At 37.4% G+C, this 27,653-nt stretch overlaps 1 protein-coding gene across 1 annotated transcript in view; it reads right to left on the bottom strand.

Annotated features, from left to right (window-relative positions):
- PTPRK (protein tyrosine phosphatase receptor type K) overlaps nt 1-27,653 on the bottom strand; it is a gene marked incomplete at its 5' end in the record, with an annotated part of 386,602 nt that overhangs the window by 95,408 nt on the left and 263,541 nt on the right. The gene's annotated exons all lie outside the window — the stretch shown is intronic.

Here is a 27,653-nt window from a genome sequence, read left to right as displayed (position 1 = left end):
AGGAAAATATCATCCTTTGCACAGGTACCCTGGAGGAAAAAAAGCTGCCAGTCTTTAATTTTTTTTACTTAATTCCTCTCTGTCCTCTCTTTGCAGGCTTTAATCAGTGATGGAGACTCAGCAACAGTGAGAAAAAGAATTGTTAATTATCAGTGGAGCAATTCAAAGCAATTGAGAATACAGGCAACAGATGCAAGAAGAGTGACCAAAAGGCCACCCAGCTGTCACTGCTGGCTTCCCTTCTTGATTTTCCCCTTGCCCTTTTCCTTTTTTTTTACCTGTGTAAATTAGATAATACATCATAATGGTAAAGAGTGAACATATAATACATTATGATTTATCATGCCACCAAGCAATACTGTATACTAATTATACAAATTACCTTACTAAACTAGCAGTTACAAAAATGATGCAGATATTAATTAGTGTTTATTATTTGAGTAATGAAGCTATTCATTCAAGCAAAACCCCTCAGAAACGGCACAAAAAGTGCTTTTGGATATTCCCATTGCATCCTGATTCCTTCAAATCCCTAAAACCATGATTGGACATTACTATGAGCGGGTAACCTCTGACCTGCTCCCCGAGCTCGGCTGCTCTCCACACTTGTGTTTCCACCAGCAGGGTACATGATGCTCCCCAAGTGGTCATCAGTCTTTCACTGTCTCTCTATTCATTCCTCACGCAAGGCTAACTTTTATCATTGAACTTAATTAAAATGATTACACAATGAAAATTATGACCATGACTGTATATACTAGATCTTCACTGAAAATACACCATGCTTCCTCACCAGAGAAAATAAAGCCTGTCATTGATACAGCTTCAGCCTTGTGTCCTTTCTGGTTTAAGGTCAAACCAGTCAAGACTGTTGAAGGAAGTGAAGTATAGGATTTCTCTTTCTGAGCATAAACTTTGTAACTAGCTTATATGAGTTCCAGTGAGGCAAAAACCAGCCAAAAGCACAGATGGTATATTGAAATAAGGAAACGTGAATCAGTCTAATCTATTCAGCATGCAGTTTGCCAGACAAACTGCAAACATTTAGTTTCAAACATCAAAACAACTGAATTCTAAATATAGCATAAAGGTATTCCTAGCAACAGGATAAGTGTTAAGGATTAAAAATTACACCTATTTGTTTCCATGATCTATCCTTTCCTTTCTTCATTTTGAACAAGCACATATATTAACTTTGCCCTTAAATACTGATTTATCATATATACAGTGAAAAATACAAATTAGCAAGTTGACTTCCTGGACAGTAGCTGTCTGAACACGCTGTGTACTCTAATAATAGAGATTTGAAACTGAAAGATAGCATTGAAAAGGTCCTTGAGAGATAAGAGACTTGAAGAGAAGGAGAAAAAACAGGGCCTTATAAAGAAAACGATAGCTGGGGCATTAGCAAGTACAGAGAGGTGTGAGGCAGTCATGGAAAAAAAAATAGCAACATAGTAGATCTACTGAAGGAGCTGGCAAGGGTCTTCAAGGAATTAGTATTCACTTGGCTACTTCAAGCATTTGGGAAAAAACTGAACACACTCAAGTGCCATGGAGGAAGAGAACTGTTAAGACAAATACATACATACATACATACATACATATATATATATAAATACATACAGATATGTATAATCAGCCTTTTTCTCACATGAATGACAGTGCAAAACTTACTTATACACACCCTGATTTAGAGTTTGAGGCCTAAAAGAGTAAACATATCATTCACCAAGGAAATGTGTTATAGGCTAAGTTTTCCTTCTGAAATGGAATAATTTTTCTCATTTTAATAATTTCCTCTTTGTTCCTAATCCAGTTTGTGCCTCCAACCACTCCCACTAGAGATGGAATTCAAACCTGAATTCAAAATTTTTTGGAATTAACACAACATAACACCTGGCGTCTGACCATGAAGTCTGAAACTATTAGTGTTTGAGGCTGACTAATCAGTAACAGAAAATCTGCACCATTTTCATCTTGCATCTCTCATGACAAGACTTAAACTGCATTTACACCATGCTGCACAGCACTTTCAAGAGAGAAGAAAAAAAAAATAAAAGCTTTGTTAATCTTAAAGAAAAATTATTTTACAATTCTATGCAAATTTTACAAATGTGTCACAGCATCAGAGGAGATACTGAAAAGCATCCTTTATTCACCTGTCAAAAAGGAAAGAATGAAAGACAGAGTGTGATCTCACTTTCTCACAACTATTCCCTTCTTTGGCAGAAATTAAACAACTTCTGCAATATTGAGATGGTAATTAAAGTCTGCAGAGTCTCTCAACAGCTTTAGTAAACTCTGCCAACTGTCCCACTGCTCCTAAAACGATGCTTTAAAAACACAATTTTACTCTTTCTTGTGGGCAATGTTCATCTTGGGAATCTCTAGAGGTAAAGACCAATTGTTTTAAACTACCACACCACAAAGTCTCCATCTGTAACACCTCAGTAGAAAGCAATCTTCGAATAATTACTTTTCTCAGATAAAACGCTATTGAATTTTTGAGTAGGCTTCCCAAAGATCTCAACCATCTCATTAAGAACAGCTTTGATCTTGATGGGAGGAAAATTGTTAATCTCTTTTTTTTTCATTTCCCCATCACAATTTAGGGTTTGTGTTTCACTGGAACATTTCTTTAACCCTATTGGGATTTAATTTCAATTTATGAATTATCTTCTGATCTCTTGACGCTCTTTGAGTACTGCTAATCCAAATAATTCAATTCATATCTTGTCTTCCCAGTTGTTTTCCCATCTTTCCTCTCTGAGTCACATCTAGAACTTTTATCCAAAATACATGGACTTTCAAGCACATGAGTTCACACTTCTCTGTTTCATTACCCATGTCAAAGTGGCAGCCTATGACAAAGAGGAAAGAAATAAGATGCTCTCAAAATACCTGCTCAATCCTTAACCTGTCTGCTGGAGTTTCAATAATAATGTCAGAAGGCACTTAATATTTTTCAAACATTAATTTACCAATTACCCCTGTGAGACACGTAAGTGGTGTTAAATCTTTTCTGTGAAGAGAAAGAGGTACAACAAAGGTCAATGGCTTGTTCAAAGCTACTAAGTGAATTACTGCCAGGGGCACAAGAACCCTGAATGGTACCCAGCTCCCAGGCCACTGGTGGCCATCAGACACCTAGCTGCAGCAATTCAGAGAGATCCTTTATAATGTACGTGCCAGTGCTTCGACCCAAATTCTAACTCCAATCCTACACTCTAGTCTTTTTTTTAAAAAGAGGTTTGGTAGGCTTTTCTTTAGGTTTTCTTAGAACAAGTTTGAAAAAGCATAACAGTGCCCAGACATCAACTGAATATCTGAGCATGAGGACATGCTATTTGAAAAACAACAATTTGGCTTGTTCTTTTAGAAAGATTTCTTGATTGAGAGCTTCACATTTGAATGAAACAGCTTTTTTTGTTGTTGTTTTGCATTAAATCTTGTATTTAAAATTTAAATTTTTGTGGAGAAGATATTCATAATTTATTTTTTTCAAGCCTTTTTCTCCATCAGATAAAATGCTGGAGGGAGTCCTTTGTGGTGACAGCAGAAAGTATGCAGGACTTCTGTTGTTGCAGGAAATTCAATATCCTGTGACTGCGTCAAGCTCTTAGACATGAACATCCTGACTGGCAGAGTTAGATCTTCAAACAGGAACCCAGCAACAAGGCATATGGAGGATTTGGTGGTGGTGGTGGCAGGGTTGACCTTTAGATTCTTGTGAACATCACTAATGATGACAGGCTCCCTTCTGCCAGACCTTGCCTGCCCATGGGCTGCTGCTATGACCTCCACCCCACTTCCACTTCTATTTATGGCCAGCCTCTCTCTCTGCCCTTTGCTTCTAATACCTGGCAATACCCATCTCTGTTATCTCCCTCCTCCTCGCCTCTGCTTTCTGTCTTGGCACACAAATACTACCAAGTGCTTGCTGACTCAGATCTATTGTCCAATCTGACTGTTTTTAGCCTCATTGAACCAATTAAAAACAGAAGCATTGGGAGAATATCAAAAGAACAGAAAAACCAGAATAATAAGAGATCTCTACATTTGTACAGATTACTAAATCCTCTATCCTTATCCAGAAACCATGTAAAATACATGCATGTGCCACTCAATCACAACCATTTCTGGATCAAGAAGATTTAACCCAACCTTATGGGGTAAAATAAAGAACATTTTAGTAATTCTCCAAAGGTTAACAATTGAGGGATATATGGCAAAAGAGACAGAACCTGTTGACCCCATACAACCTCTCAACTGCAGGATGATTTAATAAGACACTCCAGATAACAGATAAAATGAAATTCAATTTCTTTGTGCTTTATAAGCAACATGTGATATGAAAGGTCAATATCAAGCCTCTTTGTAGAGATTATCTTCACTTACACAGAGATGGGAGTGAAAACAAAAGCCTTCACAGCTGCCGAAGCAGCAAGGTGAGAGCACGCATTTCCTCAGAACCTATTTTTAATGATAATACTTATTAGTCTGCTGTCAATCAGAGAGAAACAGATGTCCCAAAAGCTGTGAAAAAAAACCCCATACAATGAGGCTAGCAAAGTGTGACATGTGCTGTGCTTTTGCTGCCTTTCCTCAGAAATCCTAAATATTGACTGCAAGACAGTTTAATTTCCATGTACCTGGCAGAGGTGGGAGAATTAGATCTTCTGACAAGAAACCAGAATGCACATTTGTTCACATGAAATGAAAAACAGACAAATTTTAAAGCACAAGCATTTCACATAAAGATAGTGCTTCTCAAAAACCAGCATATCCTGTCTACACATTGTCTATGCATTCAATTCTTTAATTTGGGTTGCTGTTTGGATCCTTCCTCCCCCTTGAACTCTTTCTAGTCTGTCATTATACTGAGGAGCTGACTTCCAATTTCTGCTTTAACTACAGTGACTGAAATTCATATCAAGTTTAAGAGTAACCCGGGTAGCCTTCATTGGTGACACAGGAGGTGAAAACAAACTGGACTTGGAAGGCGTGATAATGCACAAATTTGTGTACTTGAGGGAACTGCAGAGAGATGTGGGGCTTATGTTAAATATAAACTCTCACATAGAAAAGCAAATGTATGACCATTATTTAAAAAGTACAGGTAATAACCCCATAACTTAAAGCACAGTGTTTCTCAAAGAGGCTCCTTTGATTGTCTTGCCTTTTAAAACAAAAACTACATAGAAAAAAATAAGTCTTTATATTTCTGTTAATATTCTCAGTCTGAACAGCCACTGGAATTTCACAGACTTTTCTTTTACAAGAGCATGAACCTCCTTGTCCTGTGTCTTCTCCTGACCTTTCCAGGGTAACTCCTTGCTTGGCATGTGGGAAATAAAGGGGGATTATTCTAAGATGTCACTGTGGTTGTTGCTGCTTTCTTGGTTCATGCAAGGTCCTACAAAAACAAAATGTTCCCAAAAGTTACAGTCCTGTTGCTATAAAGAACTCTTCTGAAAGACCCCTGATAAGAAGCTGGAAGAAAGGTAAGAGTGAAGAAAGTCAAAGGAAGCACAACCCAAAGCTGTCAGAAGTGCAGTAAGAAAACAATAAGCAAAGGTTTCTTGGTTGCTTATTTCAGCTGCATTACTCTCAATTATTTTGCTATTAGTGAATAATGAATCAAGCATAAAGGTTTTTTATATAGATACTAAGTTCCTCACATCATGAACTTAGTTAGGACTGCTGAATACAGAAGTGTATAACTCATTAAAAAGGACCAAGCTAGAGTTAAACTTTTCAAGAGACAGCCACAGTCTAAGAACTATACACATCAGCTGTGATTACTTCTGTACTTTTGGGGGTGACATGCTATTGTCAAAGGAGCAAACTGTAATTAAGTCATGTTATGAACAAAGCTAACAAAAATCCCTGGATAAGGTGAGCTGTATTAGTATATCCATGATGAAGCTCCTGTATTCCAAGGATTATTAACCTACAAATCCAAAAGAATTTAGTTCAGATTAATTCCCAATAACTCCATTATTTAACAATATGATGATATTACAGGAAGATCCTTCAGACATCCCAAAAATGCCATGCATTTCAGTCTGTCTTTATGACCAGCCTGTCTCTATGACAGAATAATTCTTGCCAATTCTATTCAAGTTTCTTGTCTGTAACTGGTAGGTTTTTTACCATTTCCAAGTAGAGTTAAAGACAGCTTTAAAGTAAAGGCATTAATCAATTATCAGCATCGGCCCCAATTCTTTAACAGCTACATAGTGATAGCTCATGAAGTACTTATCTTCAGTCAGGGACTCTCTTCTACCTACTTAATGTGTATTCCAAGCCAAAAGCACACCACATTACATTACCAACTGGATCAATATGTCCTTCTCATATGTTATTGGAATAAAATATTACTCCACTGTTGGAGTAGCTGAACTCCCTCATTCTCAGAATCTACCAAAACCAGGCCACCTGCCGTGTAGGTAAATGCAAACTGGAAAGTCTAATTGAGGTACTTGGTGGTAGGGTTTTTGTTTGGTTGGGTTGGTTTTGTTTGTTTGTTTTGGAGTTTTTGTTTTTAGTGTTGGTTTGATTTATTTTTAATCTTGTTTCATGTCAGCAGTTAAGAGGCCTGATTTTAGGCGGCCACATTTGAAAACTCAGGCCTTCAACCTTTTTAAACCTAGAAGCATTGAGAAATAGTGAAGACCAAAGGAACAAAAGCTAAATGAAGTTGACAGAAGTAGTGTAATTTGAAGTCTTCTCTGCAGTCTGACAAGAAAGAAAATATTAACAGGTACATATTCCCACAATAAAAATCATAGGGATTGCTGTGCACCTCCCTTCTCAAATGTGTGACACATACAGAATACAAAACAAATATGGATGCAAACAAAAAGAATGAACTTTTTATGCATTAGTATATCCATCTGTTTGCCATGTGAAATATGAACCCAGAATAAATGAAATTATGGTATTTATACTGTGTTAGCACTACCGATTTATTTTGGTGCAAACAAAGGCTATAATGCTATTTCATGAAAATCTATGAGTTTTTCTCTTTTCACTTCATCTAGTGACTGATTTATTAGACCAGCTTACAAATTTCTTATTGACCACATACCTCAGGGAGCCGAAAAAAGCATTTGAATTATTACATAGATAATCAGCTCTACTATACTAGTTCCAGTAGCAACGAGGGGATATTCAATATATCTTAGGACGTATTTTTTGGATGCAAAATACAGCTCTCCCTGCATCCTAGGTGTAGTGAACAGATAACTATAACTGCACCGCCGACAATTATTTGCCCATTTTGTCTTGATAGTACGTTTATTCTGTTGCCTCCAACATGATTAACAGTTTATGCATCCGTAGCATGTAATCAATAGCTGCAAAGTCTTGTATTAGCTTGAGAGATTAGACATCCCTTGATAATAAATTCTATTGATTTCTCCAGTTTAGCTTAGCTGCAAAAATCCACTTTTTTTTTCTTTTTAAATCTGAGTTTAAATCAAAAGGAACTATATGATCTAGCAAAGGAGGGGAAAAGCTGGCATGACCTCTTTAATCTCATTCCTCCAAATGAACAAAACCTATCTAGTGGTGTAAAACACAAATCAGCATGTCAACAAGCATCCGACTGCAAGAGTAAACACAGGGGAAGCCTGACATTACAAAATGCCTAGGAAGCCTGTTCAAGACTACAGTTGTGCAGTTTAATTCTGTAAAGTCATTTACAAAACTATTAGGGATAGGAAAAAAAGTGAACCTTTGACTTTAAATATTAGTGGCCTGGTTATGTTAAAGCAGAATAGAAGATATCATCTAAAACAATAACAATTATAAAGAATATGTAGTGTGCATTTACACACACATGTATACACTTTTTACCCACCTTAACAGTGAGCCTAACTATTCAATGCTATGAAGAAAGCATTTACAAACATTTATTTGAACATAAATCACCATTATTGCTTAGGTGATATATTGTTCATTTCTGTCTAATACACATTCCTAAACATGTTTTTATGGTTTTGTTTACAAACGATATATTTGGGAGCTGAGGATGTAATGATTATTAAGCAAAATGACTAAGTTGGAGTAGTGTGAATAAGCTAAACAAGAATTTTCTATGGGTATCGTTAATGCTTCAGTTCCTTTCTCGTGTATATAAAACTTTCAGTCCTGCAAGTTAGGAAGCATAAATATCATCACATGAAATAAATGAAAAAATGTAGATTGCAGTCTATAATAAATAAATCGTAAGCACAGTACAAAGTGCAGACTAAGTGCAGATGTAGACTGTGAAAAAAGGCCACATTCACTTCTGATAACTAAGAATTGAAAATTGCAGGCAGTACTTTTGATATCCACTTAAAACCTGTACATACATATATGTGTGCATGTACACTGATAGACCTGTGCAGATATGTTCACTTCCCCACGTGCAGATAAAACATCCATCAAAATTCATCCTGTCTGTCGCCACACACCTATTGAAATTGTCTCAATAAGATTTTCTTCTGTTTCCCTTTTGCTCCATTTGGCTCCTGCTGCCCCTGGGGCCTCAGTTGAAACCACCCACCCTCCATCCCACTGCCTGCAACACACAAAGCCTTGAATTTCTGCCTTGGTCACAGCCTACGAACTAACACATCCAATGTTGTGTTTGTATGGCAAAACCCAATAACAACTGTGTGTTGCACCTTACTCTAGCCCCTTTCACAAAATAAATAACACAAAACTACATATCACACAATATATATGTTGCATAGTGACAGATAGCTTTATATAATGCATATGATAAACCTTGGATGAAACACAGATTCATTAAGTGGTTTAAAACCAGAAGTGACACTGTATCATACAATGCCTCTGCTGTATATATTTTGTCCCATCAGTGAAACAATCCAGGTAATTTATTTTCAAACGCTGAATGACCAAACCTGTAGCTGTACAGAAGAGTTTTCTCTAAGCAGTTGGAAATTTATTTAACAAATTGTCTTCATTTTCTTCATTGGTTCATACAAATTTAAGAACACAAACTGATAGTACAAGCAAGCTCGTTTTCTTCAGGCAAAAGAAATACAGAAGCAAAGAATTCCTCTAACATTAAAATCTTGAATAAGATCAGAAACCATTTTCAATGGTATGTAGAATTCCTAAAATGCTGGTAAGCAGACAAGGGGAAAATGATATTCTAAGGTGGATAATTGTTAACTATGAAATTTTACCATTTTTGAATTTCAATGAAATTTTCTTACTTAAGTCACACAGTCACCTGCCAAAGTTTGACTAAACATGAATAAGAAAACTCCTCAAACCATTGGTCAATCACCACTGCCAAGTGATTATCACAATCTAATACTTGTACCTGCATGAATAATCTTCTTAACACCTTAATTTGATATTTCTTTACAGATATTTTAAACAACTTTCTGTGCATTTTAGGTATTCCAATTTCAATTCAACTGTCCCTTGATGTGATGCACCTGTGAGAAAAAATTGCATTCCTGTGTTAGCAGGCAAAGCACTGTCTATGAATTGTTAATGGAATGGTCATGACATTTTCTTTAGAATGTACAGCCCTAAATTGATAATTTCCAGAGAGGAACTTTTTCTTTTTCTGAAAAGTTCTTCAAAACTTTGTTTTCAAAAAGAAAAGGATGATATGGAATATTTGTTTTTGATATTGATTTGCTGTCTGGACAAAATTGATATGGTATCAACTCTCTTTCCTAATACCATGTGGCTGCAAAATTTGCAAGGCTATTTTAGGAAATCGGACCTAATCCTGCAAAACTTTTGTTCCTGGAGCTCCCTCAGCATAAGCAGGGCTCTGCAGAAGCGAGCTCCCAAGCTCCTCTTAGCCACTGTGAAAGAAGGTCCTTGCAAAAAGAACACAAAAGCAACAAAAAAGCCTTGTTGAGAGGCACTAGCAAGCTGGGAAAGTGTTTTCTAAAATAGGCCATGAAATTCAAATAATACTTTTCCATTTAGCTGCATCAAATACTCTCAAGAAATTGCCCTGCTGCTTCACTTTCAGCCATCTAGTGTTCTGCCAAGCTATTCTTTCCTGTCTAAGCAGAAACTTGAAAAACATAAAATAATTCACCTACAGTAAAAGAAGGTAATGTATTTTAGAAACAATTTTCTCTTCGCAAACTTGGTCTGAACTCTTCTGGTTTATTCCATGATCCCAGAGACATAAAAATGTTCATGAAAAATGATCCTAGAGTATTTTCTGTCGACAGTAAAACTGGATGAGTGGCAACAGGAAAAGGTGGCAAACCCAGCAAACGAAAAACAATCCTAGATGCTGTGGATAATAACTTATCCTCCTTTCAAAATCAGTTGTTTTTATAAAAATTTATTAATTAATGAGCAAACAATTTTACTTTATGAAGAACTGATGGTGCTTCTAAATGCAAAGCAAACAAACCTACTTTTCACTCACATGCAAATGTAAAGTATAAGCTCTTTGCTTGCAGGAATCATCAACTTTTATTATGTGCTTTCTTGTTCTAGATACCCATCTAGAGAGCTATCTAGTTCAAGCTGTCAATCATATTCAATAATTTTACCACATTGTGGCTTTCAAAAAGATATTGTGCTAGAACAGTTGTCTTGGCTTCGCTGTTAGCGCAAAGCAAGTGCCAATGTGCTACCCCGACCAGCTCTGCTGCAGCAGTCACCCAAGAGAGTGTCAATCACGCCTGCTGAGTAAGTGGAGCATTAAATTATTTTTTTATGCCTGTGTTGTACATGCTGAATCACTGTCATCATACCCTCACAACAGAATGCAAAGAAGGAAAAGCAGCCAATTAGTCAAGTCAAGGCCACACAGGCGAATGCGGTATTAATTGGGAAGTGCAGGCTAATTGCTGGACACCAGCATTATGTCACTTAAATCAGATTTATTGCTGAGTCTAATAAATGTTTAAAAATAAATAGAAGAACAATCCCTTTGTCCCACCTTATTACTGAAAGACTTAAAAATTCTCCTGGGTGTCTGCAGACTTTTTTTTTTTGGCACCCCATCTTGCTGCTAGCCTTTTGGAGATCAACATAAAGAGCACACATCCAATCTACTACCATCCTCTCTTGTCACCAGAATCAAGCCACTAGCTCATAGCCTTAATCAACAATCATGATAATTTGCAGAATTAAGAATCTACAGTAGAATGCCTAAAAATATAAAATTCTTCAGAATTGTTTTGAAGGCTTTTATATACTAGCAGTGGAGTTTTCTTTTTAATTTACATTCCAAATCTATCTAATTATTGACAGCTTCTGCACTACTTTTTCAGCTAATTTTATTCGTACCCGTATCCATTAATACCAGCTTGTAATGCCAGCCTTATTCTCCAGCTGGCCATATTCTCCATAACCACCTTCTCCCCTTCTCCTTGATTTGAACCTTGAAGTTATGGCAGCTCTTGCCTTCCAAATTTCACTTGCTACTTTAATATTTACACAAAATTACAGTATTACTATTAACTTGAGCTGTAACAAGGGCATGTGCTGACAGTCAAAAAAACCAACCACCAAAAAACCCCCAAGCACATTTGCTTTTCCAGCAACTCTTCACTTGTTGCTTTTGACTTGGCTATCTGGAAGGCAGATTAAATTACAGCATCATAGAAAATTCAGCATGGGGGGGACCTCTGAAGGTCATATAACACCATCGCCTCCTCAAAGCAATTATACCAGATTGCTCAGGAACTTGTCCAGTCTATTTCTGGATATTCCCAACAACATAAATTCTACACCTCTCAGGACAATAGTCATGGCAGAAACATAGGAGATATAAATGTGACTTCAAGGCTTGATCTGATTTCCAAATATATGGTGAAAAGCAGAGAATTCCCTAAGAAAGCACAAGATTTTTTTTTTTTTGTCTTGCTTCACAGCATCTGGCACTGATCTCTGTTAGATGGCAAGGCTCTTCACTCAAATTTCACCAAGCTTCGCTTTGTTTGACATGCAACTTTGCAGTTCACAGATACCAGAAGCATTTTTTCCTATTAAAAATACTATTTTTAACTGAAGTATTTAAGATAAATGTGTAAAATAAAGTTGAACAGAAGAATTCAGGTCTCGTCTTTGCAAACCATGTGAATGTGGCACTTTGGGCTGTGGTTTTTATGGTAGACTTTTATGGTAGACAGTGTTAGGTTTATGGTTGGACTCAAGGATCTTAAAACTCTTTTTCAACCTAAATGATTCTGTGATTTTATACTAGAGAACAAGACTGAGAAATTCACTGTACTTTAATCTGCATATTTTACGCCACTATTTAAAGATAAATATGGGGCAGACATCTAAACAAAATGGGTTGGGGTTTTCCTGTTTAATAAACCTTAGGTTGTCATACATATCTACTAGAAATTTGTTGATGAGTGTTTTGTTTCATTTGTTTAGAGGGTTTGGGTCAGATTTTACTTCTACTGAACATTATAATAAAACCCAAGATCAGAAGTCAATCATCATAAGTGTGCAGTGATGCATCTAAGTACATTGCCTTTACTTCTTAATGAAATTATAGCAAAGAGAAAAGGCCAATAGTTATATGAATGTACATGGCACAGAGGCCCATTTTAACACCTAGAAAAAAATCAGGTATGTCGGAGTCATGGAAGAAACTGGCTAGCTAATATAGTTTTGCAAGCTGTGCTGACTGCAATCACCAGGATGATTAATGAAATTTATGCTTTCAGTCTTTTCTCACTACTACCATGGTAGTGCAGTGCTTTTTCAACATTACAATAAAGTGACTAATCTGTATTAGTTGGTTTTGAGCAAAGGCTTTATACAGAGACTGAAGAGAGAAACAGAATATATGATTTTCACAGCTAAGCATCTAAATCAAGCCATTTACTGAGAGGGTGAACTAGTTTATTTAATAGTGAGATCTATCTGCCATGAGGTATTTTTGCCATGGCTGCAAGACTGGCTTATCCAAGTGACACATAGTCTGCAGGAAAGGAGGCCATATACTCTGAAAAGAGAGAATTTCAAGCACAAATTCTGAATGGTTTCAGAGGAAAAAGTCACCACAGCCATAGGAATTTCCAAGCAAAGAATGTAATCCATGCTCTACTTGAAGCTTGGCTCCTCAGGAATGCATCTCTCAAGAAATGGTTCCAGTAGGCATTCAACCCAAAGGACAACAGACTGCTTGTCTTCTTTTGGACACAAACACTACTGCCTAATTAAGCAGTGTGTATAAAATGAAGTTTCCTTCAGTTGCTGGGGAGTTTGGCAAGTGTGTTTTTTTTCAAGCTGCTCTCCATTTAAATTCAGATATTTTGTTTCTCGACACAAAGATTCTCAAGGAAATTTATTTGAAATGTCTGGTTGATTTCTTTGTTGTTGCTGGCTCTGAAACCTCATTCTTTCTTAGCTGTTTTGATCAGGCCATGACTGAGTAGCTTGCTAGGAAAACTGCTATCTGTCTTAGAAAAGATCTACAATACTCTGAGTTGGTTTTAATTCTTTTTAGCATGATTAATAGATCCTACCTAAATATAAAATATTGGAAGAGGAAGTTATGTATAGATTCATAAGAAATTAATTTAAATTATATAGTCCACAAAAAAAACCAGCTTTATCGTTAATAGAACTGGTTGGAAAAAAATTTTATGCAACCTACTGTTTTACAAGCCTCATTATAATAATCAGCATTTGGCATTTGAGAAGGACATTTAATAAAGCCAAAAGATACCAGATTATATTGACAGCAAAATGATACTGACTCTTTGCAAAAGTAAGTAAAGCTGTAAAATTTTTGTTATCCTCATTTCCGTCTGAGTATGAAAATCCAACAACTTTCATTTCCTTACCTTCCTTGAAAAAAGACAAGGGGATGAGAAACCACTTTAATGATACTGTTATGAAGTAAAAACAAATGATGGAGCTGTAGCTATGATTACAATTATGACTCTGCTTTGGCATCACACGGCTGATAATATCCCAGCCTTACGTGACTCGTGTTACTGCTTGAGTTCAATTTCCTTCAGCTAATGTATTTGGGTTCCATAATATGCCTCTTTGGTGAAACCAATAACTGAATCCTGTGGTAGTTCCTCAGGGAGTTATAATTTATGGCAATTGTCTGTTCCCACCACTTTTCTCAGTAATTTGTTCCAATGATTAATAGCTCCACTGTTAAAGACAAATAATTGTGCCTTACTTCTAATTTAAATGAGCCTGATCTCAGCATGCAGCCATTTGAGTTTCTTACATTTTACCTCCTCTAGAGGAAAGAGGTCTTTTGTACCCTTAGTATTATTCCCCATACAAATACTGTATAATTACCTCCTTCTCTCTGATAGACATATGTGATTGAGATCTTTAAGTCACCTTTTTCAATACAACATCTTAAGCCGTGACTCTCTTTGTGGTACTTTTCTCCATTCCTCCCAAATCTGCATCTGTGTGTTGAAAGCATGGACACTAGATGTGCATTCAGTTATCAATATTGGTCATACTCAGAAAATCACATCTTTCCTCCTAGCTCTGACCCTGCTTTTTTGTCATTTTGTCACCACTACACAAAGAACTTTTGGTGACTGCTGGGCTCCATCCCCCAAAACTCTTTTTGTGTTTCTGTACTACTTCTTCCAAATGCATGTATTTATTTACATTCCAGTGTAGACAGTAAACTATACTATCTATTATGTCTCTAAACTATCAGAGGAGGCAAAAAGGTAAAAATGAAGCTTCAAATGCAAATCTCAAAGCAAGTACAAAATTCTACAAGTATAACATCATAAATTTATAGTGAGCTATCTTGCCTTTGCAGATTCTCTCTTCACAGCTCAAAATTTTGATTGGATTTTGGAATCAAAAGATGCAAGAAAATTAGAGATAAATACGACTTTATCTGCAAACATATTTACTAATTCACTTTCCTCATCACTCAAAATAAAGACTATGTATACACACATTAGTCTGAATTAAAATATGACAATTATTTAATATTATCAGCTGCAGAGAAAAAGAAAACAGAACCAGAAAAGAATGCCAATACAGGGAGAAAGAGGGTTATGCCTTCTCCCTGTATAAACACCTCAAGAAATTCAGTCATGCTTGACTGCAAAATACAATAATACAATTTTTTCTTAAAGACCAGTGCCTTGCTGAAAGTCACTGAAGATTCCCCAAGGAGAACCTGAATTAGAGTCAGAGGCCAAACATAAAGACACCTCTCTGAAACCTAATCCTCTTGCCCATTTAAAATGCTCCTGCAGCTTCTGGCCACAAAAACACACCACTGGGGTTGCACTGTCAGTTTTACTTGTTTTTCTTTAGTGTTTTCAACAAATAATTCAAATACCTGAACAAGTATCAACACAACTAAAATAAAAGCAGATAACCTTCTCCTTCTGCCACTCAATGTCAGATTGTTCCTCCCCTTCCGAAATACTATCTTCTGGCATTAGCAACATAAGGATGTATAAAAAACATGTAGGCATTCGAAATTTTAGTGTTACTTCTGTCAATTTATATGAAAGTTGATTGCTTTTCCACTGTCCTTTCAAGATGTTCCTGTACAGACACAGATTTAGGTACAAGAATGATGCCTGTGTCTTTTCAGTCTTAGGATGAGCCTGAAAGCATAGCACATTTGTTGACACTGGTACCCCTTCAAAAAGGCAAAGTTGTTCATAAATTAGCTACAAAGAAAAATTTAAGCAGTAAGTAATAAGAGCAAAGCAAGCATTTGTATGTCATCTGGATAAAATAAAAAAAATTTTCTTCATTCAGGAAACTTTTTTACTAGAGTTTTTGTCTGTCACAGAACAAGAACTCCTCAGGGTCTCTCTTGACAGATCTGACAGCTCACCAAGGTCTCCAGCAGGCTTTATGAACTGACATCTCTTTGCTTTCTCCATAGACACTCCTCTTCCCCCATCCCACCTGGCTCCCTTAGACCTTTAAACTCCAAACCACTCTATTTGAAAGCCTCAGGTGGGTTGGATACTCCTGCCACAGCTTGGAAAAATATTTTCCTGCTCTTTGTTTGATCTAACAATGTTATCGGCAACTCCAAATTCAGATACAGCAACATCAGATACTTGATTTCAGCACCCAGGCAAAAACACAAGATATTTTGCATTTTATTGCTGGCAAACAAGAGATCCAAAACTAGGGTACTCACTCTGAACATAAAAGTGTCGCAAAATGTGTTTATAGTCTTCAAATCAGAAAAGCATTTTAAAAGTCCGGATTAACCTTCTCTACACCAGTGCCAGCACATGTATTACCTGCTGTTTTTCCTGGGCTTTGACCTAAATGGGGCATCTCTGAAGAGCTCAGGTTTTGTATGGACAAAAACAGATGGGATGCAACACCACCAAAGTTACAACTGGGCTGCCAGCTTCCCATTTCCCTCTCCCACCGCTCTTCCACATCATACCAAGTCACACTAACAGAGAGGAAACATCTTAGGTTCAGACAAACTTAGGCCTATGCTGTGTGAAGGAGGGGATTACCTTCCCATCCATTTTTCTTCTGTCTTGCAGTTGAATACTATAAATCAATAAACAAGCTGTTAAACTGATTTTTTTTTTGGTCAAGACATTAGATGCTGAATTAACTAAGCCTTAAATAAAACAGAATTCTAGCAGAGGAAATTTCACATCTGTATTGAATTAACACAGTCAAAAAAGTCCCTGAATTTTCACCCTCTTCCACTTTACTCTAGGAGATGGAGTCCAGGAAAATCAATACAACATCTGTAATAACAGCACACTAAAAACTTTCCAAACACCTCAGGGAAAATCCTTTAAGTTATGGTTAAGGCTATTCATAACACAGCAAACACACATTTTAAACTATTCCTTGTACTTTATTCCCCCCACCCCAAGATTAGAACTTCATTAGCTGATATACTGATAAACAACTAACCTTTAAAGCGGCTTTTATAATTCTTGTGTAAATAATCAGTATATCCAACACTTATCATCACATTTATTAATTATCACATTTCAGATTTAGCTGAGGTATGTATTTCCATCTGTATCTTTCATCTATTGAATAGATGTGTCTCCTGTCAAAATTATCAAATGTCCTGGAAAGCCTCCTCCAGCACACTTTGTATGTCACTGGCAACATCACCCACTGTTTTGTGTACAAATATTACGCAGTTTTCTTCCTTCTCAGCTGTGCTACACCCTGTGCTATACACAGGGTAACTCAGCAAATAAGGAACATATCAGAATTACTTCCCCCCCACCCCGCAATCACACAGAACTAAATAATGCCTTGTAAAATAGTGTAAAAGCAATTATCAATTTTTTCAAAAATGCAAGCAAAGTTAGAGGTGTTCTAAAACTAACAATGCACAGCACAGACATAGCAATCCATATTAAATAATTTTTACAGAAAATTAATTATTTCTTTGCAATAGTGCCAGAATTAATAAATCACTGTTAAAACCCTGATATAGCATTTCAAAACTGATTATGTTTTGCTAGACAACTCTGTCTTTCCGTACCAGCCCAGTAAACCCAAACGAGTAAAACGGTGAATGCTATTTTCAATTGCAAGGAATCCCTACCTGATTTTTTTTTTTTTTTAAATAATTGAAAACTACAGTCCATATGTGAAAAATGCTCCAATTGAGGATACGCAGAATTCAAAATTAGCTTTCTAACCCTTAAAATGGGTTCATTAAACTGACTCAATATTCAAACTAGGGGAAACTACTATCACTTAGCACTGAAATACACAACAATCCAAGTGGTTTAAACTAAGATTTAAGTGGTTAGCTCTCCTATGTACCTACTGCATACTGAACCACCTGCCCTTTCAGTATATCACTTGTGATAAAAAATGAATAAATTTTAAAAAATCCAAATATTTAATTTCATACCCTCCTAACAGAAAACAGATTAAAAAAGAGGAAAAGGGTGGGTGTCTTTTCCTGGACTTTGGAATACATCTAATATATTTTGTTTTAAATTAATCTCTTCAGTCTTTTCTTCTATTTAACATTGCCTTATACTTTCAAGATTTGCAGTGCATAACACACAATTCCTTCCTTTTTCTCAAACATATGGGACTGCTACCACAGCATCATGCTATTTTCACATATATGACACTTCTGTAAGAAAACAGCAAAATCTCAACAATCCTGTTTGCCTCTAATGCACAACTGGTAAGTCAAGCAGCATTTGTCAAAACTGCTCCAAGATCTAATTCTCTATTCTCAGGACAGACATTCAGTTTCAAAGTATGTCACATTATAAAACCATCTCAGCCTAGAACTTCTTTTTGCTGAAATGGTACATTTCCATACTCTTCCATCAGAATAAAAATTGAAAAAAAATTTTGAAGGTTATAAAAGAAAGAAATTATGATATAATCAAGTCATACTTGCAGAGACTTCCAAACTGTCAGATATACATAATCAGAGATGGAGGAGATGAAACATCTGCTGTGGCAATAGAGGGACTCAAAATGATTGAGTGAGCAAGAGCAACAAACCCACAAAGTGAAACAAAAATTAAACCCCTTGCATTCCTTTCACATAGCATTTGTTTTGCATTTGATATTTACTTCCCAGCCACTCCATTGAACTATTATTAAATAAAAGCCTTCACATTTGATATGCCATGAAGCTGCTACAATTACTCTCTGATAATCTTGACAGCTACCATTGACCTTTTGCCATTTGCTGCTATTTTGCATAACAAGAATAATGCGTGTGACATTTTTACTACAGGAAAACTTACAAAAGAGATAAACATTTTAATGATGAGGAATATTTCTTTGTGCTTCAGGTCTCAGTGTTTGAGAACCTATCAAGAAGGGCATGACCCATGCCATGCCTAGCACAGGCTGTGGAGCCCATTGCTGAAGCGCTGCACTCCACCCAGGCCCTCCCGACTCTTCCAAGCATCATAGCAGGCTTTGATACAGCTCAAAGGTGTATAACCTGTGCTTCAGCAGTCAGCCAGCAGTGCTTACAAACATTAATGTTTTCTATTCTCTTTAAGTTCGTATCTGAGAGAAGTCTCTAGACTCATTTCTTTCTGCTCCCTCTCCCCTAACATACGTCTGAAGAGGACAATTGCTGTGTTCCCTGACAAACACAGCTGACAACCGTGACCAGAATCAGCGCAGGAACCACCATTGTGTATAAATATGACTCTCAATATGGACATATTTAGTGGAATCTAGTGTTTAAGCTGCCTAAATTGTTTAATAAATAGCAATCCTTGATGCCAAACAGGAGTAAACTAGGCTACCTACTGAACAGCCATAATCAAAATAATGCAATGCTGAAATAATAATAGTGAAACAAGTCTAATGTTTTGATAGCTCTAGATACCAATTATGAAGAAAGGTGAAAACTAAATATCAGCCTTTGCTCTTGATTGTATACCTTATCCCCTGCATCCATGGAAATGGTAATGAAAATTTTATTAATGTCCTGTTTATCTACCAATGAAAATTATTTAATTTTCCATCAATTCTTTTAGCTCTTTTTGTTTAAATCAAGTGCTAAATGTAAGGCATAAAACAAAGAACCTTCAAAATTACAGTGTCTGTATTTTATATAGGCAAGTTATCACCTTTGGCAACCTTACTATGTAAGACTTACAGTGAATAATCCCTTTTGGGTTCTATTAAAAAAAAACAGTTACAAAATGAGAATAAACTTACCACCTACTTATTCATTTTTGCTCTTCTGGCCACAAGTTATCACAATCTTTACTAAAATCTAATCCAAATGACATGCAATTCATAAGGGGAAGAAAAAGTAATTTGGAAAGAAAAGCCAACCAAGGACTTATTCCAGCAGATGTCTTTTCTTCCCTGAATGCATATTTGGACTTTGCATTTCTCAAGCATCAAACTAAATTTAAACCCATTGTATTGCTCAGTGACTTTTTTCACAAATCAGATTATGTAACAGCTGCTTGTCTCTTTCCTTCCACTTTCTTAGGTTTGGTATCAGACTTAGGAGCTGAATTTAGCTTTCCAACATCACGTGCAAAAGGAGAGCCATTAACCTCCTTGTGAGTTCATAACCACAAGTCACTTTGCTGAGTACCTTCAGTGTTTAGAGACACCTTATTTCGTGATAAAGGACAGTTAACACCTGTAAGGCAATTATATCTACCAAATGTTGTTGGCCTGAAATATGAATATGTAATTGTTCCTGCCATCTGTTAATTATACTAGCTGAATCACTTATTTAATCATATACATTTACTTGACATCTACAAACTTTTTAATAGCTTTCACAAATGCTAACCTGGCTCTCAGGCAGAACTAAGGCACCATTTATGTGTCCCACAAGGAAATGACACCATTATACAAAAGACCAGATTTTGCAGCAGCTCAGCAAGATGAGAAGGCAGTTAGTGCCAGGCATCTCCCCAGCCTGTTCATGCTGGCTAACAGCCTCAGGGACCAAGGGGGGATATTACTACTTGAGGCAGGCTCATTGTTTGCCAGCAACAAGAATGACTGGATTGAAGACCGAAGGGACAGGGGAGGAAGATGGTGGGTCAGGATGTGGAGGGAGTGACAGTACAACCTGATTTACTAAGAAAGCTGCGCAAATGTTCCTCAGGTTAATGAATGCTGCTTCTGAACATCTAACGACAAGGAATCCATGCTACCACACCACAGCTTTGGCACTGAGCTCGCTCTGTTTCCACTAGTACATCCTAAAGCACCTACATTCAGCTAAGGTTGCTTTAAACCATCACAGAACTGCAGGCAGAATTGACTTTTGCTGTTCTCCAAGGATAAGAGGACTTACAACTTGCGTTACTCTTGCTGTCGTGGTGGAGGGGGCATTTGGAGGCGATCTGTGATGAGAACCTCTCCCCCACCTCAGTGCTAAGCCCCTTAGCCCTCCTAGACCTTACTGACACGTGCATTCCCCAGCCCAAATTAGCTCCATCCTGCTGCCTTCTGAATCCCAATGGTACTAAAAGCATGAGGAGGGTAGCAGAAAGGAAAATTAAACTGTGACCTGTCTCCCTTAGTCTAAGAGGGAGAAAGGACAAGAATTTCCCCTCATTAATCCACCCAAACTCTCAGCCTTGGAAGGTAGCTGGACCAAAGGTGAGAACGAAGACAGTAAATCCACAACCACACCAGGTCTGCAGACCTTTTACCCAGCTTCCCACTGCCTGCAGCTGCAGCCACCTGGTTGCTAGCAAGTTCTGCCCAGCTACAGCCAATCTAGGAAAAGTGAGATAAGGAAAATAAAACAACTTACTGAAACATGTAGCATGGTTTTCTTGGAAATTGCTTTAATAACAGCAATGGTATTAAATGGTGCTATGCATGCATATTTTGGAGATCAGCAGCCTAAGCAACTCTGAAACTTTTGACGAAAATTTCAGTGTCTCCAAGATTACGTCTCTGAGTTTGTGTTGCAAATACAGAGCCATCAAAATACAAAACAAAACAGGGCTGCTAACCCAGCATTGCAAGAAAAGATGTCCCCAGGTTAAAAAAAAAAGACCAAAATTTAGGGCAGGTTCTTATCATTTGCATATTTAAATGGCTATTTCATGCATCTGGACATACTCACTTCTTTCTATCGTGGAGAAAAAAACCTGAATTCTAATTAGGGAAAATTTAACTTTTTGAAATAAAACCCCTTTGTATCAGTGTACATTTAAGACAAACAGTGGGTAAGAAGCATGCATAAAAATTCATAGAAAGGGGTAGCTGTCATCTCATAGAAATCAATTTATAACCTGGTACAATAAAGCAAGCCTCATCTTATCTCTCCACCTTCACAGTTTGTTGTATTCCACATTGCTCAGAACTGCTGACCTTTCCTGAAGATGCCTAAAAACTTCCTCTGCTTCTTGAACATTAATCCAGAACTCACAGTCGAGCCCTGCTGGTGACCAAGTTCCACTAGCTGTAACGATGTTTCCAGCCCAACATGGTGGTGGCAGGATGGCAGCTGCACAGGGAATATAACCCGGTTGGCCACAGAAGCCTGGGAAATGCTGGGAATGGTGGAACTTGTGGTCATCCCTACCCTATAAAATTGCATCTCTGCCTAACAGGGAAATAGTGAAATAACTGAGGTGTCCTTATAACATAAAAGTAGTTTTTTGTAACAATTCAATTCCAAATCCAAATAAATGAATTCAGAGAAATTTGCTCTCTAATTTGCAGCTACTTTGCATATCTGCTGGTTGACGAATTACATCTATTGAATCCTCTGAAGAGAAACCACAGTGAGTAACTTTATTGTCCCTAGTACCCAGAACTGGGCTACAAAATCCAGAACTTTGCTTAGATCAGAACTGTAAATGGCAAAAGCATGCAGTGCCCCTTTCATTTCTAGTGAAGATCCTGCATCTATCAAGCTGTCCCTGCTTCCCCTGGGAAGCAATTCACCATTGTGCTTTCCAGGCAGAAATGCACACCTGGGGCTGGAGCCAAGGGTCAGTTGAAACACACATCCATCCAACCCTGCTCCAGGAAAAGGAAAAGGACTAGAAAAGGCAGGATGGCAGATGTTCTCTTTAAAAAAAGTCAACAAAAAGCTACCAGTAATCCCATCAGAGTGTTATGGGGTTTGGGGGCTGTCTTGGGTCTGGGAGCAGGAGGGAACTTCTGGGGAGGGCTGGGCAGAGCCTCACCGCTTGGATCCCTAAGTATGTGAATACTGTCCTTCTGCATACACCATACAGACCTCAGACACCTCCAGAAACTTCTTCAGATATGCAAACCATGTCTCTATAGGAATTAGGAGAAAATCAAGTATGCTTTATTTGAATCACTTATGGTTAACTCAAAGGTTGCAATTAATAAAGAGGCCAGCAAATAACTTAAAAAATATTTAAGTAATATGGAAAACAAAGCCCTAGACTGTAGTTGTCTCTCCCCGCTGCTCAGTTTCCTTATGTAAAGAAAACTTGCTCGATCATCAAAATTTCTCTAAAGAAATAAATAAATTGAAATCACATGCTGTGACTTTCCAGCAAGGATTAGAAAAATTAAGTGGATTTCATCAGGTATCACAAATATATCACAAAGAGCTATGGGCTCAAGATCTAATGTTCTAGCTATGCCTGTATTGACCTCGTCATTTATTTTGATACTAGTTTTCCCTTTTTCTCCATCAAGTGTCACTTTAAAAGCATGTGAATAGTATTTGGTGAGGACAAGCACTGCTGGGCACTCTGCCAAGGACTATGAATGCTCAGAGGCAGCTGAGAAAAAGAAAAAGCTAATGGTCTGAACTATGATTCAAAAGGAGAAAAAAGAAAACTAGTCCAAAACTGGAGATTCAGGGAAGAAATTGGCAAAACTCAGTGAGGCATGGGTAGAGCCAAAGAATCTACTTAAATACATTTACAGTACACACAACCAGATCAAGTGAAAGCAGACGAGTTTTCCTTACCAATCACCATGGCAATATTTCATATTGTTAAAAACAATAAAACAGTAAATGAATTCAGGCAAAGTTATCAAATTTTGAATTGAACTGCATTCTCTGCTTAGACATCTTAGTAATTAATAGCTAAATTTGATGCTAAACTTCTTATTGCCTATTATTTATTTCCATATGTCAAAGCAGATAACTATGTATTATTTTCACATTTTCCAGTCACACAGGCACAAAACTTAACCACATCACAGGCACAAAACTAACCATATCAATAGTGCATTAAACAGACTGGAGCAAAAAATATTAATTTTCTTAGTCAAAAACTCCCTTTTCCCTAGCAGAGGCCTCCCTCACCCCTCACACAGGGGTATGCCTCTTACCCAGCCTGGCAAGCTGCACACACAGTCCAGGGACTGTTCAGCAAACAGAGTCATTCATTCTCAGCACGAGCCCATATGCCCTAAAGTTTGCTTGCTTATTTTTCAGGTGTACCACTGGGTCTAATAAATTATATCATTTTCTCCCATACAGCTACCTTCTTGTATCATTGCCTGTCACAAATACAGCAGTGCTACTATTCCTAAATATTTTGCAGGGTAAATTACCACTGAATCCAGTTGTAGCTGAAAAAAATGAGCAGTTCTGTGGGTTGTTCTCCAGGACCCCAGTGCAGGGACCCAGATTAAATTCTATCAATAGCCATTTGTGAAAGAGTTGGTTTAATAAGACCTACCTAGAATTGCTCGAAAATTTCATGAGAATCCAGGTTTTTGAGAGTAGAGCTCAATTTCTTCCATCATAAAAAGGTTTCTTTCTCTTCCCGAAGTCTTTTGCCTTGTTTGACAATGAGTTCCAACTTTCTGGAAATCCAGTAAGGGTCTTACTGCCAAGAAACCCCTTTATAAAACACCTGATTCTTTATGAGACACCCCAGAGCACAATCATCCTCTTCACTGAATGAGCTAAAGATTACTGCTAATGAGACAATTGCACATTGTCTCGGCACACACCCTGAAGAAGAATAAATAACAGACTGCACTGGCAATCAAAATCTGGCATTTCCTAACTAATGAAGGCTTGACTTTGACACCTGTGTGCAACTTCCTTCACAGAACATTTTGTGCTATTGTGCAGATATCTACCAGAATCATCAATAGCTTTGAGCTTTCAAGTCCCCAGTGGAGACAACTGCAGCTTTGAGGCAATGGGGCAACAGGGAGGGATTGACAACCTAGTGACATGGAACATATTTTGCAGGGATGACTTTGTTGTCAGTTCTGCAGCTTTATGCTGGTACTTAAAAAATAGTAAGAGGCAGACTACATTTCAGGCTCACTTCTCAGCTTTCTCTAAATCTGATCCTTTCTTATCTATCCTGTAGGCTAACCATGACCCACATGTAATTTTCCCCTTACTTAACTCCCCTTGCCAGTATTACTTCTCACATATAGACTCTTTTGTTTTGTCACAGAATTACACAACAGCTCAGGTCAGAAGGCACATCTGGAGATAGTCTGGACCAACCTCTCTGGCTAAAGTGGGGTCAGCAACTACAGCAGGCTGTTGAGGGTACAGTCCAGTCAGGTGCTGAATATTTCCATTGAGGGTAATTCCAGAGTCCCTTGGGCAACCTTATGCAATGTTTGACCACCTTCTCAGTAAAGTTTCTTCTTATGTATTTCACATATTTCAGTTGTGCCCACTGCCTCTTCTGCTTTCAATAGGTATTTGTACATATGGATAATTTCCCTCTAAACCTTCTCTTCTCCAGACTAAACAGTGCCAGCTCTCTCAGTCTCTCTTCTTACGGCAGATATGCCAGTCTTTGTGGCACTAGTCATCCCACAAGCTTCCCCTTTCAAGTCCCATCTTTGCTGTCTGCCCCAGATCTAGAAGCCCTTTTTCTCCTAGTAGACCCTGCTCCCCCTGACTTCTGCCCAGCTATTTCCAGCCTCAATCCTTGTCTCCTCAGTATTGCAGCTTTCCAGCTCCTATTCAACCTACACTCTATTGAACTGACCTTCTATCTCTGTTCTCTCACACAGACTTTCTGCCAAGGTTTTTTCCCATTTTGCAGGTTCACCTCTCTTTCCTTTTTTTCATTCCCTCCCTGTGATGCCAGGAAAATACCAGACTATGAAGAGCACAGGAACACACTCTTGTGTCCTACTCTGTTCTGTTGTCTAGATGGAAACGACTTTTAGCAGTCCAGCACAACAGCAGTAAAGATGTTCTCAACCTCTAACAGTACTGGTCAGTCGTGTTCTAATTAGTCAGAATCTATGGGGGGTTAGTCTTTGAAACCTTAACAAGTCTCTGCTGAGATGTGATTTTTTCAAAGGCTTACAACTCCAGTGGCATTCTCACAGGAATAGAAGAAGCTACTCCTCCCTTGACAGAAATTCCTTGTGAAGGGTCAAGTCCTCACTTGAAAGCTTAGGCTTATCATATTGCTTCTGTATTTTTGATGCAAACAAACATATAGCACTTAGTCCTTACATCCAGAAATCTCCAAAGTATTCCGGCTGATATTTTTTTTCCCATGCAAGAGACAACTAAAACTCCTGGCAACTCAGAACAGGGCAAGAAATAAACAATTCTGTAACTAATGGTTAGTGGCAGCCAGCTTGGTAAACACAGCAAATCCCACAGAACTGCTCCTCCACAGTTTTAATCTTGTTAAGGAAACCGTTTCCACTTATAAAATTGAGTTTTATCTAGTTCTGACAAGACTTATGGGCGTTTTGGGCATGGATATTACCAAAACCAGTCATAAATTAAATTTCATTATCTTTAATAAAAGACTGAAATGCTAGGAAAAATCTGCATTTTTTTTTTAGAATCTCTTACACCTCTTTTGCCCCCACCTCTCTTCCCTTTGGTATTTATGTTTTCTGATATAAGACAAGTTAGTCAAACATGTTAATAAAGTTCACACTCTGAAAGGAGGAAAAAAACCACCATTCAAGGGAACCAATGAAGTATTTCTTCATATCTTTTTATGTGTAAGAGTTTACTGAATGTCATCAGACAACTCCACATCCAGAAAATTGTCATGCCAATCCTGAATATATAGCATGACACCAACTGCACTGTAAGAATTTGCAACAATTCAGTACTTATTTTTCATCATAGTGAAGTTTTTAACTTAATTTTAGGCAATAGGTTTCTAGAGTATATTTAGGATGGGAAGTTTTTTTGTCTGTCTGTTTTTCATTGCCATTAAGGATCCATTTCTAACTAACTCACATCATAGCCTAGAACACTTCTTTCTGAGTATAATCTGATCAGTGGGAAGGTTCTTTCCAATATCCCCATTTAAGAAAGTGCAAAATGAATTATTCCACAAGTCACTTTCTTAATTTAGTGTCAGAATAAACAGCAAGCAAGGGAATGGAAGAAATTCAGAAGTGTGAGAATATATGCTTAAGATATAAAAGGTATTTATGAATGTTTGTCCTCTTATATAATCTCACAGATTCGTAATCTGTGTTATTCACAGGACTGTGGGTTGAAGCAGTGTTTAAGAATAGATGCTAAAGTAACTTTCATTTATCAACTTCTTTCAAACTTGCATAAATAAATCCATTTATACTTTTCACTAAAATGGATCTCAGTAGAATCTTACTCACTCAAGCTACATTTTTGGGGATTCAGTCCTAAAAATAATGAAACAGCAGAGGAAATTAATCATAAAATATACTGTTCTCGCTGGACAGATATAGCATAGCTTTAAATTCCTAAGAAAGTTTGTGGCATATTTTAGAAGAGGCAGGAAACCTTGCAAAAATGGAAACTTTCATGTCAGTCATTCTCCTTTAAATCTTTGCTCAGAGGGAAGGACAGATTGCTACTCTGCATGGATAAATTAGGAAGTACAATGATGAGTAAGACCTCCTCCTCTTTGGAGAAAGTCCATGATACTTGAAAGTAGAATCTACAATGGATATGCCATGCAAAGGATGAGGCAATTACAGCAGCCTTTGTATAATTAAAAGCAGTTCTATTCTGGCATTCTGTCAAACGCTGGAAAACAAGTGTTTGTAATTGTGGCAGTTTTCCAAATCCAAGATGTGCATGACAGGAGAAACTCCTTGCCTTGGTAACTAAACACGAACTACTAATGGTGGTGCTTTGAAAGGAAATCTGACCTAAAGGAGATCAATAGGAAACTTTGGCAGATTAGGCATGCATTGTGCTCTGAGCCTGGACAGGGTGGAGAGACATTTAGATGCACAAAATGAATTAATTAGAAATTGAATGGTTTTCTCCAGAAATCTTCTTC

The sequence above is a fragment of the Coloeus monedula genome, assembly GCF_965178545.1.
Source record: "Coloeus monedula genome assembly, chromosome: 2".
NCBI classification, from domain to species: domain Eukaryota; kingdom Metazoa; phylum Chordata; class Aves; order Passeriformes; family Corvidae; genus Coloeus; species Coloeus monedula.
The sequence above is the reverse complement of the archived record's forward strand: the minus strand, read 5'-3'. Positions and strand labels throughout refer to the sequence as shown.